This window comes from Rousettus aegyptiacus, unplaced genomic scaffold, assembly GCF_014176215.1.
Source record: "Rousettus aegyptiacus isolate mRouAeg1 unplaced genomic scaffold, mRouAeg1.p scaffold_m13_p_8, whole genome shotgun sequence".
NCBI classification, from domain to species: domain Eukaryota; kingdom Metazoa; phylum Chordata; class Mammalia; order Chiroptera; family Pteropodidae; genus Rousettus; species Rousettus aegyptiacus.
The window spans coordinates 68,126,578-68,142,380 of NW_023416311.1; the positions used below are offsets into that span (position 1 = coordinate 68,126,578).

Here is a 15,803-nt window from a genome sequence, read left to right on the forward strand (position 1 = left end):
GTTGTGAGAGTTAAAGTAGCCCAGTTGTTTGTCTCAGACCCATTAGGCCCTTCTCTTGCCAGGGGATAGGGAAGTAGGAGTCAGTAGCCTTGCACTCACCTTAGAGGTCGGATGTTCTACTCATACACTGAGCATTTTGTTCTTCTCCTGTGGACCCACGGTATGCTGGAGCTAGCTTGTACTGGCTCATGAGATCTGAGTGTTAAAAATCTCAGGAATTTTGCCAGATGGTTGTTAAACACTGCCATTATTTAAAGTTCAATTATGTAGGCAAACAATTAAATAAATTATATTAAAAACAAAGATAATCAATACTTAAACCTCATCACTTCTTAATTATTTCATTGCTTTCACTCTTATCCAGGCAGTTAAAGTTATTGAGGTCCATTGGATCTCTATGGTGAAAACACTACACACCGTCCATACGGTATGTTACTGTACCTCTCTTCCCATCTCCTTGTTCAATAATGTCACTCTGGTAGCTTGAACTCAGGCATGGTAGATGGGAGAATTTACACCAGAGAATTTGGTAAACACTACAAATCAGAGCTTTATTTATTGCTTCTTTCCCCATCAAACCAGCTGTTAAACACTTACTGGCCTACTACCATTCTGTTGCCCAGTGGGTTCAGGATCAGGACTGTAATCAGCTAGGAATGCTAATATCCAACTTCATGGATGTCAGCAGAGGTCTGCAGAACCTCCCAAAAGCTCTGCCTCTGCCTTCCCAAAGTTACTCTGCCTAGATAACTTCTGACACTCGATATTCTGCTGTGTTCCTCCCTTACCACAGAGATACCTGTACTCTCATAGCACACTCTGCTTGAGGTGAATTCTATTAACCCCAGTACAATTCTGAGGAATCTCAGAGTCTGCTAGTCTGGAGGTGGGGTGAGGGTGGGGGACTCCGAAGGAAAAGAGGGAAGCAGCAGCAGCAAATGGACCGTTTGGGATATAAGGTTACTATGCATACCATCTCTTATCATTTGCTTCTACAAAGTGACTTCAAAGACAGGAGATGAGTGGTTCTCCTCAATTCTCCACTTCAGACATTTTTTTGGCAGACACAAACTGGAAGAGTTGAGTGAAGGGCTAAGCAAGTAGAAGCAATCCTAAAGCTTTGACTTCTGGTTTTCAAAACATTTATCTTCTTTTTTTTTTTTCCCCAAAGTGAGTGGGTCAAAGGGTATTATCTTTAAAAACAAAATACACAGTTTTTGCACTTTACAAAGCTCTATCGCATTTATTATTACATACAGCCTTTAGAATAACACTAAGAGATAGACGTGGCCCACATTACTAGTCCCAACACGAACAGAAGAGGCCCAAGATACAGATACTAGCTAATTGATCATCGCCCGCTCAGCTAGTTTGTAAAAGAGCTAGAATTAGGTCCCAGGGTGCCAGCTGGTTTTGAAAATGTCATACCTTACGTAGGTAGGACATACAACATGCCAATTATCTTAACTGGAAATCAACCACGTCAACCCACATGCTACCCCGTCTCTCTTCCTCCTCCAAGGACGCTCATGTTAGCTTTCCCCATGATTCCATGGCATTGAGCTATTTAGAGATTCATCCTGGCCATGTAGACAACTTATTTACTAAAATGTGAGATTGGAGGTTGACCTTCAGTGTCTTTAACAGATGACCCCAGAGTACAAAGAAGAAGACCACAAGGCCACATGATCAGTGGGGAAAGCCAGAAGTGCTGAAGAAGCTCTGCTTGTAAAACAGTGTGTGGAGTTCTTAAAACGTGAATCCACATATCATAAACATCTAAGCTATTTCTTATGAGACATGGTTTATTAATTCCTCACTAAAAGACATGACATTAAGCCTTATTAATATGCTGGCCAATTGGAGGGAAAGGAGAGGGGGCAGCTTTTGCAAAATAGCTGCTTACCCAGTCCTTGGGCCAGACCCAAGGAACTGGGGAAAAGAAACTCCTTATTATATCCTTGTAAGAGTTTTTGTTTCACAAACTGTGACTGGAAAATTTTGTAACAAACTGTTAATAGTGGATATTTGAGAGAAAATGAAGATTTTTTTTCATAATTCGCACTATTAGTAAACATTTTTCAGTAGATAACCACCTTTTTTCAGGCTTTCTTACAGAAGCACAATAATAACTGCTTAAATTTATGTCAGGCTTTGCAAAATGTTATTGTCCATTACTTCTGCTGAGTCATGTGAACATCCTATATAAGAATTCTATTATTTAAAGCAAAACTTTCCCAAAGACAAAAGAAATGTAGAGAGAGGCATTACACCAAGAGGAGGGAGATTGCTATGCAAGCCACATCTCCAACTCACTCTCCTTCTAAGTTGCTGTGTTCATTTGGGGTCCTCATAATTTTACTTCTGACCCTCATTCCTATGACAAAATTGAGTTCAGAAGATATTCTGTTTGTCTTTCTCTTGGTGTTTATTTATATGCCTGCCTCATGGATAAATTACTGGCAAATGGCTATTTTGAAAAGACAGAAATTATTTTAATGTAACTTTCCCATGAGTAAGATTAATGCTCCCTTTTAACCTGTCTTTTTTATTTGAAGTCAAGTATATTTAGTATTTAGGTCTGGTTAAAGCAAACATGGGAATCAATTCTTTGTGTAAATGAGTCAATTACTACTAAGAACTATTGTGAGTAGTTAATAATTCTTTAGGAGCCATCTACAGACTTGTACCCTGGGAAAGGCAATTTATAAATCAGACTTCTGTAATTTGAAAAGGTGACTCAGTTTCTCTCTACTCATTGGTAAAATCAGGACCACTGAATTATTGGCTGGCAATAAGCTAGCCTCCCATTAGCCTCAATACTCCTGTTTCTATGTTATTTTCACCAAGGAAAAACCACTTCAATACTCAAATCAAGAATATTCTCACAGGTGATGAAAGTGTTAATAATCTTGATCTTGGTGATCATTCTACAATATATATGTATATCAATTGGTCACACTGTACGTTTTACATATGTATTTGTCAACTAGTTCTCAAAGTTGGGAGGGAGAGAAAAAAATAAATATTCTCATTAGACCCAAAGATAACAAGAAGATGATTTGGTGGGTGAAGGTGGACTGGCTTAAAGAACACAGTTAAATTTCAGCATATAATTGGGGAAAAAAGAAAGAAAAAGCAAGTGAGGAGGGAGGGGCGAGAGAGAGGGAAAGAGAGGAAGGGGAGGAGAGAGAGAGAGACAGCCAGGAGAGAGGAGAGAGAAGATCCGAACGAGACAGGGTACAAAACAGAAATGACAATAGCACTGATAAGAACTAGGAAAGGCTGGAAAACAGAACAAAAGGCCCATAACTGATCCAAGTGTCTATAAATATTTTAATATTTAATAAACATGGCATTTTAAAAAGTAATTCAAATATATTCAAAACTTCAATGTTTTTATTTTAGATTTAATTTTATTAATTTTAGATTTAAATTTTAATATTACAAAATGCCAGAAAATTATAAATGAATACTTGTATAAAGTTCTTTAATGTGCCACTGCAATTTGGACCAGCCACTAGTGACCTCCAAGTTGTTCTTGCATTGTTTCAAAGGAATCCAGCATATCTCCTCAACTAGCAGAAAAACCACAAGTGAAACCCAACCTCCCTCTTTAAGTCTCCCTTGATTGCCCAACTCTGGAAAGGTCTCTCTCTCGTTATTGCTACCATTCATATCATTCTGGTTTGTGGCAGCTTGTCTTTTGTTGAATTACTACATATATATATATAGTAATTCTCCCTTTAATATATATATATATATATATATATATATATATATATATATATATATATTAACATCAAGCTTTACTCTTTGTGCATTCACATCTTTCCTCACCACAGATTTGTCTCACATTTTTTTATATCCCACACAGTGCTAGGCAGGATAGCCTAGTGGTTCAGAAGCTGGGCTCCAGAGTCAGGCTATGAATTCCAACTCGGCCACTTACTAGCTGTGTGACCTTAAAAAATTAATCCATCTCTGTGTGTCTTCCTTACCCACAAAATGAGGGCAAAAGTGGCACCTCTTCACTAAGCTGTTATGAGGGTTGAGACAAATATAGGGCAAGTGTTTAGCACAGTGCCTGATGTGTGTTAAGTGCTCAGTAAATGCCAACCATGAGTATGTAAGTGCTTAGTAAACACCTGCTGGTTGAATGGCTCTAATGGGGAAGAACATTAAGTAAATAGAGAGAGGGCTCCTCTCAAATGTTATGAACCTCAAGCTGACCTAAAAAGAGGAGGCAGGAACCTGGAGACCTCATGCAACAGGCTCCGAGCACAGGACAGGTCAAATATTATCATGGCACCTAGATTTCTGGGGGAAGAGGAAGAAATGTGGGGGAAAAGTATACAACTGAGGTTCTCTAACACAAATAAGTTATCGGACTACTAATTCATTCAACAAATACTAAGCACATATTGTGTGCCAGGAAAATAAGTAATTTCTTTTTCTTGGAGTTAATTAAGAGTGTAATATCTAGGATGTGTTCTCTCCTCTCCATATCTATCCACCAAGCTGTTCAATCCTCAGTGGTTTCTGGCCTGAATCTTTGTGATTGTCTCTTAACTAGTTTTCATGCCCACCATGGTCTTTTTTTTTTTTTTTTTCTTTAAACCAATCTGTACTGAGCAGAGTCAGTCAGGTGATTGTTCTAAAATACCTGAACACTTTATTCCCTTTCTGGACATTTTTAGGGGCTTCCACTGTGAGCGTGGACTGTCTCTCCTGGATCTCCACACTCAAGCATCTAATTCCAAGTATACTTGGCACACAATCTTCCCTGGATTTTTACTTAGCAAATTTCTTCTCCCTTTAAGAACCAATTCAGGTATCAGCTCCCTTGGGAGGTGTCTATCAGAGCCCACATGGAAATACAGAAACCACTCTCTGTATTCAAATATTGTGAATTTAGGGTAGGGGCTTGGTTTTACAGGTGATGGAAGAACTGAGCCACCAACCAGGGCACAGTGAGGCAAGCCAGAGATCAGCACCAGCAAGTAGCTGCTACCACTCCCAGGCTGGGAGGCAACTGGAGGGTCCCTGGGCTCAAGGGTTGTGACTGTCCAACTAAAGCTGGGCCCCACTAGGCCTGTCTGGTAGGAGATGGAGTCATGGTGAAGACCCAGATGCTTTGAAGATTTTGTAGATACAAATCAAGGCAGAGAAGAAACAGGAGAGATTCCCTGACTTTTCCCTCTCTCCTTTCCTCCAGTCAGTCACCTTTGCCTAGCATTGGCACAGCCAGCAAGCCTGCAGGGATACCCCGCTCCCACCTGCAAAACACAGCAGGGCAGAGAAAGAATGATGGATGGGCTGCCCTCCTTCCTGACTCCCTTAGACAGATTGCCACTATCTCTTCTCTGCTCCCTTAACTCTGATCCTACCTTTTTTATAAGTCTGTTTTCCTTAACAGGCTGTGGTAAAACAATGGTCTTATTCATCTTGGTATCCTCAGCTCCTGGCATAATTCACAGTGCATAATAGGCATTTAATCTTTGTTGGATATTTATTGAAAGGAAACTCCTGGGGTCACCTCCAGCCAGCACTCCTTTCCCATCTCCTCGTTTCATTTGTCTACCTTGACTGAACTCTCAGCACTAAAGGGCAAACATGAAGGAGGGGCTTGGGGTCCATTCGATTCTCGGGGTCTGTAATCCATAGCCTTATATATATTTAAATACTCCTAACAGCAAATCACAATAATTATTTATACTGAGAGCACCATCAACATATCAACTATCTACCTTCCCATAGCTACATGAAAATTATCCATGGAAATTCTCCCAAATCTCAAGATATCTTCCCTCTACCACCCAAGATGTTTCTGGGCCACCTCTCCTTGATGGTAATCAGTGTGCTCAGGGTAAACAAACTAATTATAAAATAAGCTTAAGCAAAACATAATTAGGAAGATAAATTAGCGGCCCCCAAAATTGCATAATGAATGCCCAAAGAGAAATCATTTTTATTCTCCACCATTTCTATTATCTGTGTAACATTTTCTCTTCATTACTGCAGATGACACTCAGCTGACTGTGTAGGGAAATGCCGAGAACTTAACTTCTGACCTTGATGATCTGTACAATGATTACCAAAGGGGAAAATGAGCTGTTTTGTTTTTCTTATCTTGAATTTATAACATCAGATTAGTGGGAAACACAAGAAAAGATGCCTGTAATTATAATCAGACAATCAGGGTTCAACTCTTGGTTCTGATTTATAGCTAGAATCATGGGCAAGTTCGGTGAACTCTAAGAAATCAGTTTCTTCACATGTAAAATGAGGATGATAACAACTATCTTAATGACAAGGACAACAAATATGCTTACTATCTGGTTCTAAGTACTTCATATGAATTAATTCCTTTCATCTTTACTGCAACTTCATGAATACCTACCATTATTTCCATTTTACACACAAGAAAATAGGCACAGAGAAATTAACATGTGCAAAGGGTTGTAAAAAATTGAAGGTGGCTTTATACATTGAAATTATTAATTGTCTGAAACACAGTAGGTGCTCAATATTTTTCCTTTGTAAGCCCCCTCCCCCTGCCAAATTAACTAATCTTTATAGAAACTTTTTTTATTGATACTTCTTGGTCAAGAGGCCTAAATCTTTCACTCCCAGCTCTGCATTCACTGTATTCTGTGCCTCAGTTTCTCCCTGTGTAAAATGAAACATCAGCTACTGCCAATCAGTGGCTTATAAACTGGACTTGGCCAGCAGTTACACTTTGTAACGTTTACATTTTTAAAAAGTAGTTGCCAATATTTAAAAATCTGATTTCTCTTCTCCCTTCCTTCCTATCCCCCCATTCCACTCACAGATTTTAGGTTTCTCTTGAAAAATAGGTCCCTCATGGGCTCTTCTTTCCACATGTCAACATTCACCTCAAGTTGAGGGTGGCAACCTCCTTTTACAAGGGACAAATATTCCCCAATTAGCCATAGTCCTCATTCCTGACAGCTTCATGAAGTTATATGAGCCTACAACCTCGGACTCAATGATCATTAAGATCTCACCCTTCTATGATTAAGAGTCCATAATTCCCAGATACTTGAAAGTATTTCCCAGAGGAATTATCCACTGTAGGGCACCACAGACGACAACTGAATGTTTCTGTCACATAGAATGACCAATTCATCCCAGTTTAAATGGTACTTTCCCCCTTTTAGACTGAAAGTCCTGCATCCCAGGAAATTCCTCGGTCCCTGGCAAATCAGGTTGGTCACCCTGAATGTCACATCACAAGATCATCCCTATAACAGCCCTTCCCATCTGGGAAACAAGGATGTCATATCACATCCTCTTGCTCCAGAGCCTCCTTGAGCAACTCTACAGTGCTAGAAGAGCATACGTAGCACCCCACCACCACCACCACCACCAAAGTATCTGTGGGGGGACCTGGGGTAGGCTGAATGAGAGGAGAGGGCCTCTACCTGGTCGTATGGCTGGTTCTCCTGATGTGGCTCTGTATGACATTAGGTAGGTCACTCATTCTCTGGGCCTCTCTGCTCTGCCACTTATTCAACAGATATTTACTAAATGCCTTCCATGTGCCAGGCACCACTCTAGGTACTGAGAATACAGCAATGAATAAGCAAGAACCAGGTCCATGTGCTTAAGAAAACTCACATCTGGAGGAGGAAACTAGTAAATCAAGTAAACAATATCTGATAGAATTTCAGGTAGTGAAGATGCCATAAAGAAACCATGAGCCATAGGGAAAAAGTGAAGTCCCCAGGGACCATCAGCAATTTCGGTGGGTGCACAGGAGGACCAGAAATGAGTTCTACCTGGACTCCTGTTTTGGATAATAAGAAATTCTTAACTTTTGGGTCTTTTGATTTGAGGGATATATGTAACAATTTAATTTCTTATTTACAAAATGTTTCTTTCTCAGTGAAAAACAGTTTTAAGGCTACAATCCATATCAATATCAAAATCTAGTTCTCATACAGATTCAAAATTTATCAAGTAAAATCCACCCAAATAACAGCACAAGGGTTGAGGAAAGAGAGAAGCCAAGTTTATTAGCAAATCTAACATTTTATTAAACAAAATACACCTGAAGTAAGGGGCTAAAGCTAGAAGCAGAAAATTTTGATGAATGAATGAATGGACTGTCCAATATGTCTCCCTCCTCCCCAAAAGAGCTATAAAGTACCTCAATCAAGGAAGCAATCAATTTATAACTAATTAAATAAGAAAAACTACTATAATATGTCATTCATTCATTCATTCATTGCATAAGCATTATTACTATAAATAATGAAAGATGATTATACTTGGTAAGTTTGACATATTTGTATTTAAAATAGCCCTTATTTCTTTTTTCTGATTATAAAATAATAAATTGCTTTGTATGATTTTGAAGCTTGAAAAAGTAATAAAAGCCATCCTTTAAGCCAGAGTTTCTCAACCTTGGCACTACTGACATTTTGGGATGGGTAGTTATTTGCTGCGCGGGCTGACTTCCGCATTGTAAGATATTTAGCAACATCCCTGGCCTCTACCCACTAGATGGCCACCAGCACCCCCTCCCTCCCACCTCCAATCACTAACATCAAAAATGCCTCTAGGCTCAGCAAATGCCCCTGGGAACGAAATCTCCTCAGACTGATAACTGCTGTTTTAAGCAATCCACTTTGCTCACACAATAGGAGGCTCAGAAGTAAAGGCCTGTGTAGTTCCCTATTTTCCTCCAGGCAAATAAGCAGATTTCCTTCTGGAAGAGCTCTTGCATTCCCCTTCCCCACCTTGATGCCAAGACACCAGCCCTCCAGAGAAAGGCAGTGCTGTCACAGGTCTAGATTGTGAGGACAGGGTAGGGGGTGGGGATGGACAGGCTTGGGCTCTGCTAAGGGGATCAGCAAGTCTCTGGAGCTTATACTGTGTGCGTCACGGCTGCTGATCCAGGCCATGCCCCAGACCTGCTCTCCTCCAAATGAGCTTTGCTAACAAGCCTGAGAGAAAGGCTTTCCCTGTGCGAGGCTTACACACCCACATGTAAGTCCAGCAGTCTGTGGCTGCTCTAAGCCAGGCAGATTAAAATTGTGCCTGTCCATCTTGAGCACTGTTCTGAGCAAGTCTCCAAAGCTCTGAGCAGAGCACGCCTGCCTGTCTATGCCTTGCTCTAAGGACTTTACAAAGAGTCCATTGTGTACAACCTAATCTAGATAGAACCAATGCACCTACCTGGCCATTCTCCCCCAGTCTCGGCTTTGGCCAGTTCTGAGCAAAATGCTAGTTGTATAGAAGCAAACATTTTCATTAATAGAAAATATCAATGTGAGCCCAAGTCAGGCACAACATTTTTAGATACCTGTAACCTGGGTCCTGGTTGCTCGGAACCAAAGGGAAATCAGTCTTGTTACCTTGTAGTGGTACTGATTCAGCGGTTCCCAGTCACCGAAAAGAACGCTGGAGGAAGAGGGAGAGAGGGAGAGAATCCAGGTTTTGCTTTTACTCATTCATTTCCTAAATATTTGTTGAGTCTCTACTATATACCCAACACCGTGCTCTACATCTGGGGAGAACTAGCTTTAGATGGAGCCTTTTGGTGTTCACAAAATCAAAAGCTCCCAGAACCAAACAGCAACATGAACAAAGGAGCTTGTTATGCCCCTGCTCCGCTCCTGCTGCTTGTCGTCATAACCTACAAGCCAATTCTGCCAGATCTGCTAAATTTTCAAGAGAAACTGGAAAACAGATTTTTATGCAAAATCTCTTAATTTTTAAGTATAGGCTGAAATTTTAAAACAAATCTAAAAAATACCTCTGCATGAACAAAACCAACTCGGTATCCAAGTCTTCTAACTTCTGCTTTAGAGATGGTGAGAAGTAGTGGTTAAAAGTGAGGTACCTGGAAAGAAGAAGAAGGGTATCTGTTCTACCCCTTGCTTGCTGTCTGACCTTGGGAAAGTTTTCAAACTTCTCTATGCCTTACTTCCTTCATGTATAAAATGAGTATGATGAAGCATATTGTAGACTTAAATGAGAGAATACATATACATGCTGGTCTATGGCTCAATAAATGTGAGCTATTATTTTACAAGTTGTCGGGTCCACTCTCCCAGGAATCTCTTTTACAACAGCCTGGACAGTTGAGCGTTTAATCACTCTTGTGTACTTCCTGAGACAGGAAGTTCAGGGAATGCAGTTGTATAACAATCCCCAAATCTCAGTGGCTTAATTCAATATATGAATGTCCATTTATTGCTCAAGTTCAAGTCCAATGTGGTGAACACAGAGGGTGCTCCATTCTGCCTTATGTGTACCTTTTATCTAGTGGCTCTGCTATCCTCCAGGACCTTCCAAGAACCCTCTACTGGGTTCTCTGCTTTCAGATAGCAGAGAGAGAGAGAGAGAGAGAGAGAGAGAGAGAGACAGAGAGACAGAGAGACAGAGAGAGAGAGAGACAGAGAGAGACAGAGAGAGAGAGAGAGAGAGAGAGAAAGCGCGCGCGCGCGCGCAAGAGCGAGAGCGCAAGAAAATGAATGAGAATAAATAATATCAGGTGTATCACATTTGCACATTCCCATTTGCCAGAACCCTGTCAGAGGCCCCATCTAACTATGAAAGATGTTCAGACAGGAAGTATTCCTCTGCATCCAGGAAGAGAAAACAGCATTGGTGAACATCTAAACAATCTCTGCCACATTCTGCATTCACATAAACCCAATTTTACAGACTTAGAATGTCTACCTGTTGTTCCCAATCTACCTGTTGTTGCCTTTCAGTGCAACACAAGAAGACATAAGTTGGGGGGCAAGTAGGTTTAGAGTTTAATCTCAGTTCTAATACCTGCTAGCTTTGGACCTTGGGCAAACTCTCTGTGTCTCAGTTTCCTCATTTGAAAAATAAAGATAGTCATTACCGCTTGGGCTATCATAAGGATGGAATAAAATACGTGTTAACGCACTATGTAATGTCTAGTACTCTAATTAGAATGTGCTCAATTAATGCTAGTGTCTCCCCTCGTCCTCTTCTACATGAATGTTTTCAGTTATTTAAAGATGACTGCGATTGCTTCTGTAAGTTTTCTCCTGGTTTCCTCGGCTACTTTCATGGTTTTTATATGACATTATTGCCAGCCCACTTATCCTCCTGATGGCTGTTCCATGGTCTTGTCCCAGTTTGTTGTAGTTTAGGTTTCTCTGAGAGCAAACCTTGAGACAAGGCTTGGGTACATATAATTTTGGGGGGAAGTGATCTTAGGAAACAGAAGTAAAGGAAAGGGGGTAAGGAGAGAAATTAAATGAGTGAGTTATAGCTGTGGGCAACCGGAGTTCATTCTCATAGGGGGTCCTAACAAGCATGTAGAAGGCACCTAGAATTGTCCCACATTCTATGTCCTGCAGGAATGAGAAGGTTGGGCCATTTATCCCTGAAATCCTTTTCTCATTGGTTCAGGGCCGCCTCCAACCCAAGGCTGTTAACTGCCTTGAAATTATGGGTTGTGCCTACATGTAGCTAAGCAGGCTTTCTAGACTCCTAGAAAGCAAAAGCAAGAGACACTGTGAAATATGTTGGCAAAATGAATTGCAATGTTCACCAGAGCTACATTGAAATCTGCTGGCTAAAGGATGTGGCTCAGGACCACATAAGCTCTGCTACAATGAATGCCTCTAGCAAAAATGTCTGGAATAACCCACCTCACATGTTCATAAAGGTATGTCTAGGAACATGTGATGGCCAGAAATAAATGATCCAAGAGAGGGTCTGACATTCCAGTGCAGAATGGAAGATGCAATAGTTCATTAAAAACAGACTGAGTAAAAAAATCAAAAAGGTAGAATTCGTTATACTCATAGATGACATTATCTCATGCATAGAAAATCTCCAAAAATCCCCATACCAAATGACTGGAACTAAAAAAAAATGAGTTTAGTAAGGTTGCAGGATACAAAATTAAAACTTAAAAGTCAATTGTATTTCTAGGAGAGAAAAAATGGCATAGATGATAGAGGCTCTGTTCACCCCTCTAGTGACCAAATCAAAGTTGTGACAGAAGCAAGGAGCCACAGCAAGGAAAAATCGCCTGGGATCTAGATGAACAAATCATACAACTAGGGAGAAATCCAAGAAAGCACCCTGCAATGGCAGAAGGTAGGACGGGACGAGGACACGAGGCTGCCCGGTCTCAAGTGGCTGAGTGAGATGGAGGCTACGGCAGGGGCTACGGCAGGGGCAGCAGCCTTTTAAAGGGGCCGTATCTGCAGGCAAATTTTCCCAGTGATGGACCTGCTCACTCTGAGCACCAGTGCCAATTTGGCTACGCACAGAGGGCACCAGAGACTTAACAGGGAGACATTGTTGGAGTGAGGGCCAAGGCGAGGCCTGCTCTGTACAGAAGTTCTGGCAGTATGGACATAAAACGCCAAGAAGCTCTGAGAATCCCAAAAACCAGGGGTCCAAAGAAGCGCACACCAAGACATATCATAATTAAAATGCCAAAAGTTAAATACAAAGAAAGTTAAATATTAAAAGCAGCAAGAGAAAAACACATAGTTACCTATAAGGAGACACCCATAAGACTGGCAGCTGATTTCTCAAAAGAAACTATACAGGACAGAAGGGCTTGGCACAAAATAATCAATGTGATAAAAACCCAGGATCTATAACCAAGAATAATTTATCCAGCAAAGCTATCATTTAGAGTTGAAGGACAGATAAAGAGTTTCCCAGACAAAAATGAGCTAAAGGAATTTATCACCACCAAGCCAGTATTACAGGAAATGTTGGAGGAACTTCTTTAACAAGAAAAAATATGTATCAAAAACAGGAATAAAGAATGGTAACAACTACATTCCTATCAAATGGAAAATAATTTAGTGCTCCAACCAAAAGACAGAGTGGCTGAAAGGATAAAAAAGCAAGACCTCTATATATGCTGCCTACAAGAGACTCACTTCAGATTAAAAGACACACACAGACTAAAAGGAAGGGGATGAAAAAAGATATGGCTTTGATGTTCCTGATGTACCTAGAAGGTATTTAAGTCAGACAGAGAAAGATAAACACTGTATGATTTCACTTATATGTGGAATCTAAGGAATAAAAAGAACAAACTAGTCAAAAACAGATTCACAAATATAGTGAACAATTTGGTGATGGACAGAGGGGAGGGGGACTTTGGGGAACTGGGAGAATGGGGTGAAGGGTTAAAGTAGTACAAATTAGTAATTGTTGGATGGTCATGGGGATAGGGAGTACGGCATAGGGAAAGCAGTTAGTATTAATACGTTAGCTGAGGGTAAGAGGAGGGAGAGAGCAATTGGGGGAATCATTTTACAAACTATATAGATGTCTAATGTACTGTATACTTGAAACTAATTAAAATAAATACATTTTTAAAAAGAGAGAAAAAGAAAATGAAGAATAAAGTTAGAGTATTCATAAAAAAAGTCAATTGTATTTCTATAATAGCAACTACAAATCCAAAATGGAAATTTTAAAAAAAAGTCTATTCACAAAGCATAATCAGAATAAAATACTTAGGAATAAATTTTAATAAAAGTACATGACTTGTACACTGAAAATCATAAAACTTTACTAAGAGAAATTAATAAATATTCAAATAGAGAGACAGTCCCATTTATGGATTGGAAGACTCAATATAGTCAAGATGGAAATGCTTCCCAAATTGATCTATCTACTCAACATGATCCCTATCAAAATCCCATTAGGCTTTTTTGGTAGGAATTGATACACTGATCCTAAAATTCATATGGAAGTGCAAAGTATAGTCAAAAGAATTTTGAAAGAAAAGAATAAAATTGGAAGACTTGTATTACTTAATTTGAAATTTTACTATAAAGACACATGAATCATTAGTGTGGTTAGGGTGCAAAGATATACATACAGATTAGTGGACGAGAACAGAGTCCAGATACAAATCTTTACATTACAGTCAATTAATTTTTTACAAAGGTGCCAAAATAATTCAATAGGGGAATGGATAGTCTTTTTTTCAGCAAATGGTACCGGGACTGTTACCATATCTACATGCAAAAACATGAACGTAGGCCCTTATCTCACATTATATGTAAAAAATGAACTGGATTCTTTTTCAGTTTTTTTGACTTCCGGGCCAGGTGTATGTGCTTCACTCCATGATGAAAGAGACCCCGGCTTCCCAGCTTCTGCAGAATACTCTTGCCCACAAGGTCAAAAGCAACAAGAAAAAACACAAGTTTCAATCTGCTCTTATGAGGTGCTGGTTCATGTTCACGGGATACCAGCCTATTTGTCTATGAACTTCAAAGGTTTGACTGGGGTCAGAACTGCTTCCAAGTTCATGTACTATTAGAGCGTTCACTTTCTTGTAGCTTGTCATACTGAAGACTTCACTTTCTTGCTAACTATTAGTTGGAGGCTGCTTTCAGCTCCTTGCTGCATGGCACTCTCCATATGGCAGCTCACAATATGGCAGCTTGTTCCTTTAAAACCAGCAAGGGAGAGAGGGTCTCCTAACAGGATGGATAACAGTCTTATGTAATGTAATCATGTACACATAATTACATATATCCCATTTCCTTTGCCAGACTCTACTTGTTAGAAGCAAGTCATGAGTCTCCTTCACACTCAAGAGTTGGATATCATAGGAGGTCGGGAATTCAAGGGCTACCCTAGAATTTGATCATCATAGTTCACCCTCTGGTCTCCAATGATATGTGTCCCTCTCATCATACCATTATGTCATCTGCACAAAGTATAGAATCTCATCATCTAAATCAGAGCCAGGTATGGATGAGGCTCCTTGGGTATAGTTAATCTCAATCTATAAAGTGAAAGACAAGCTATCTAGTTCCTAACACACCCAACACACAATGGAGGAACAGGTAGAGTACAATAGTTACAGACATTGCATTTAAAAGGGGGGCGGAGGAGGCAATAGAAGGTAAAAGAAGGTTAAAAGGGGTTCCCACTCAAAGGAAACAGATATACAAGCCCAGGAAGCACAGAGAGTCCCAAACAAGATGAATCCAAAGAGGCCCACACCAAGACATATAATTAAAATGCCAAAGATTAAAGACAAGGAGAATCTTAAAAGCAACAAGAGAAAAACAGTTAGTGGCCTACAAGGGAGCTCCCGTAAGACTGTCAGATGATTTCTCAACAGAAACTTCACAGGCCAGAAGGGAGTGGCACAAAATATTCAAAGTGATAAAAAGCAAAGACCTACAGCCAATATTACTCTGCCCAGCAAAGCTATCATTTAGAATCGAAGGGCAGATAAAGAGCTTCCCAGAAAAGAAAAAGCTAAAGGATTTTATCATCATCAAATCAATTTTACAAGAAATGTTAGCAGGGCTTTTTTGAGAATAAAAAAAGATAAAAAATATGAATAATAAAATGGCAATAACTACATATCCATCAACAATTACTTTAAATGTAAATGGACTAAATGCTCCAATCGAAAGACATAGGGTAGCTGAATGGATAAGAAAACAAGAACCATACAAATGCTGTCTGCAAGAGACCCACTTCAGATCAAGACACACAGAAACTGAAAGAGATGAAAAAGATGAAAATTTTTTAAATTAATTCATTTTTTTAATTGAAATTATTGAAATTTTTTTTCTCATCTACTTCCCCCTTCCCCTCTTCCCCTACCCTCGGTAACCACTAATGCAAATGGAAATTTTTTAAAAAGCTAGGGTAGCAATACTTATACTAGACAAAATAAACTTTGAAACAAAGGCTATAATAAGATACAAAGGAGCACCTACCAATTTATTTCTAAATATTCATTCAAAAAAATCCAAAATACTAATTCAAAAAGACAC

General features: G+C 39.7%; 1 protein-coding gene across 4 annotated transcripts in view; it reads right to left on the reverse strand.

Moving 5' to 3' along the window:
• PDE8B (phosphodiesterase 8B) overlaps window positions 1-15,803 on the reverse strand; it is a 289,225-nt gene that overhangs the window by 222,849 nt on the left and 50,573 nt on the right. The window lies entirely within an intron of this gene.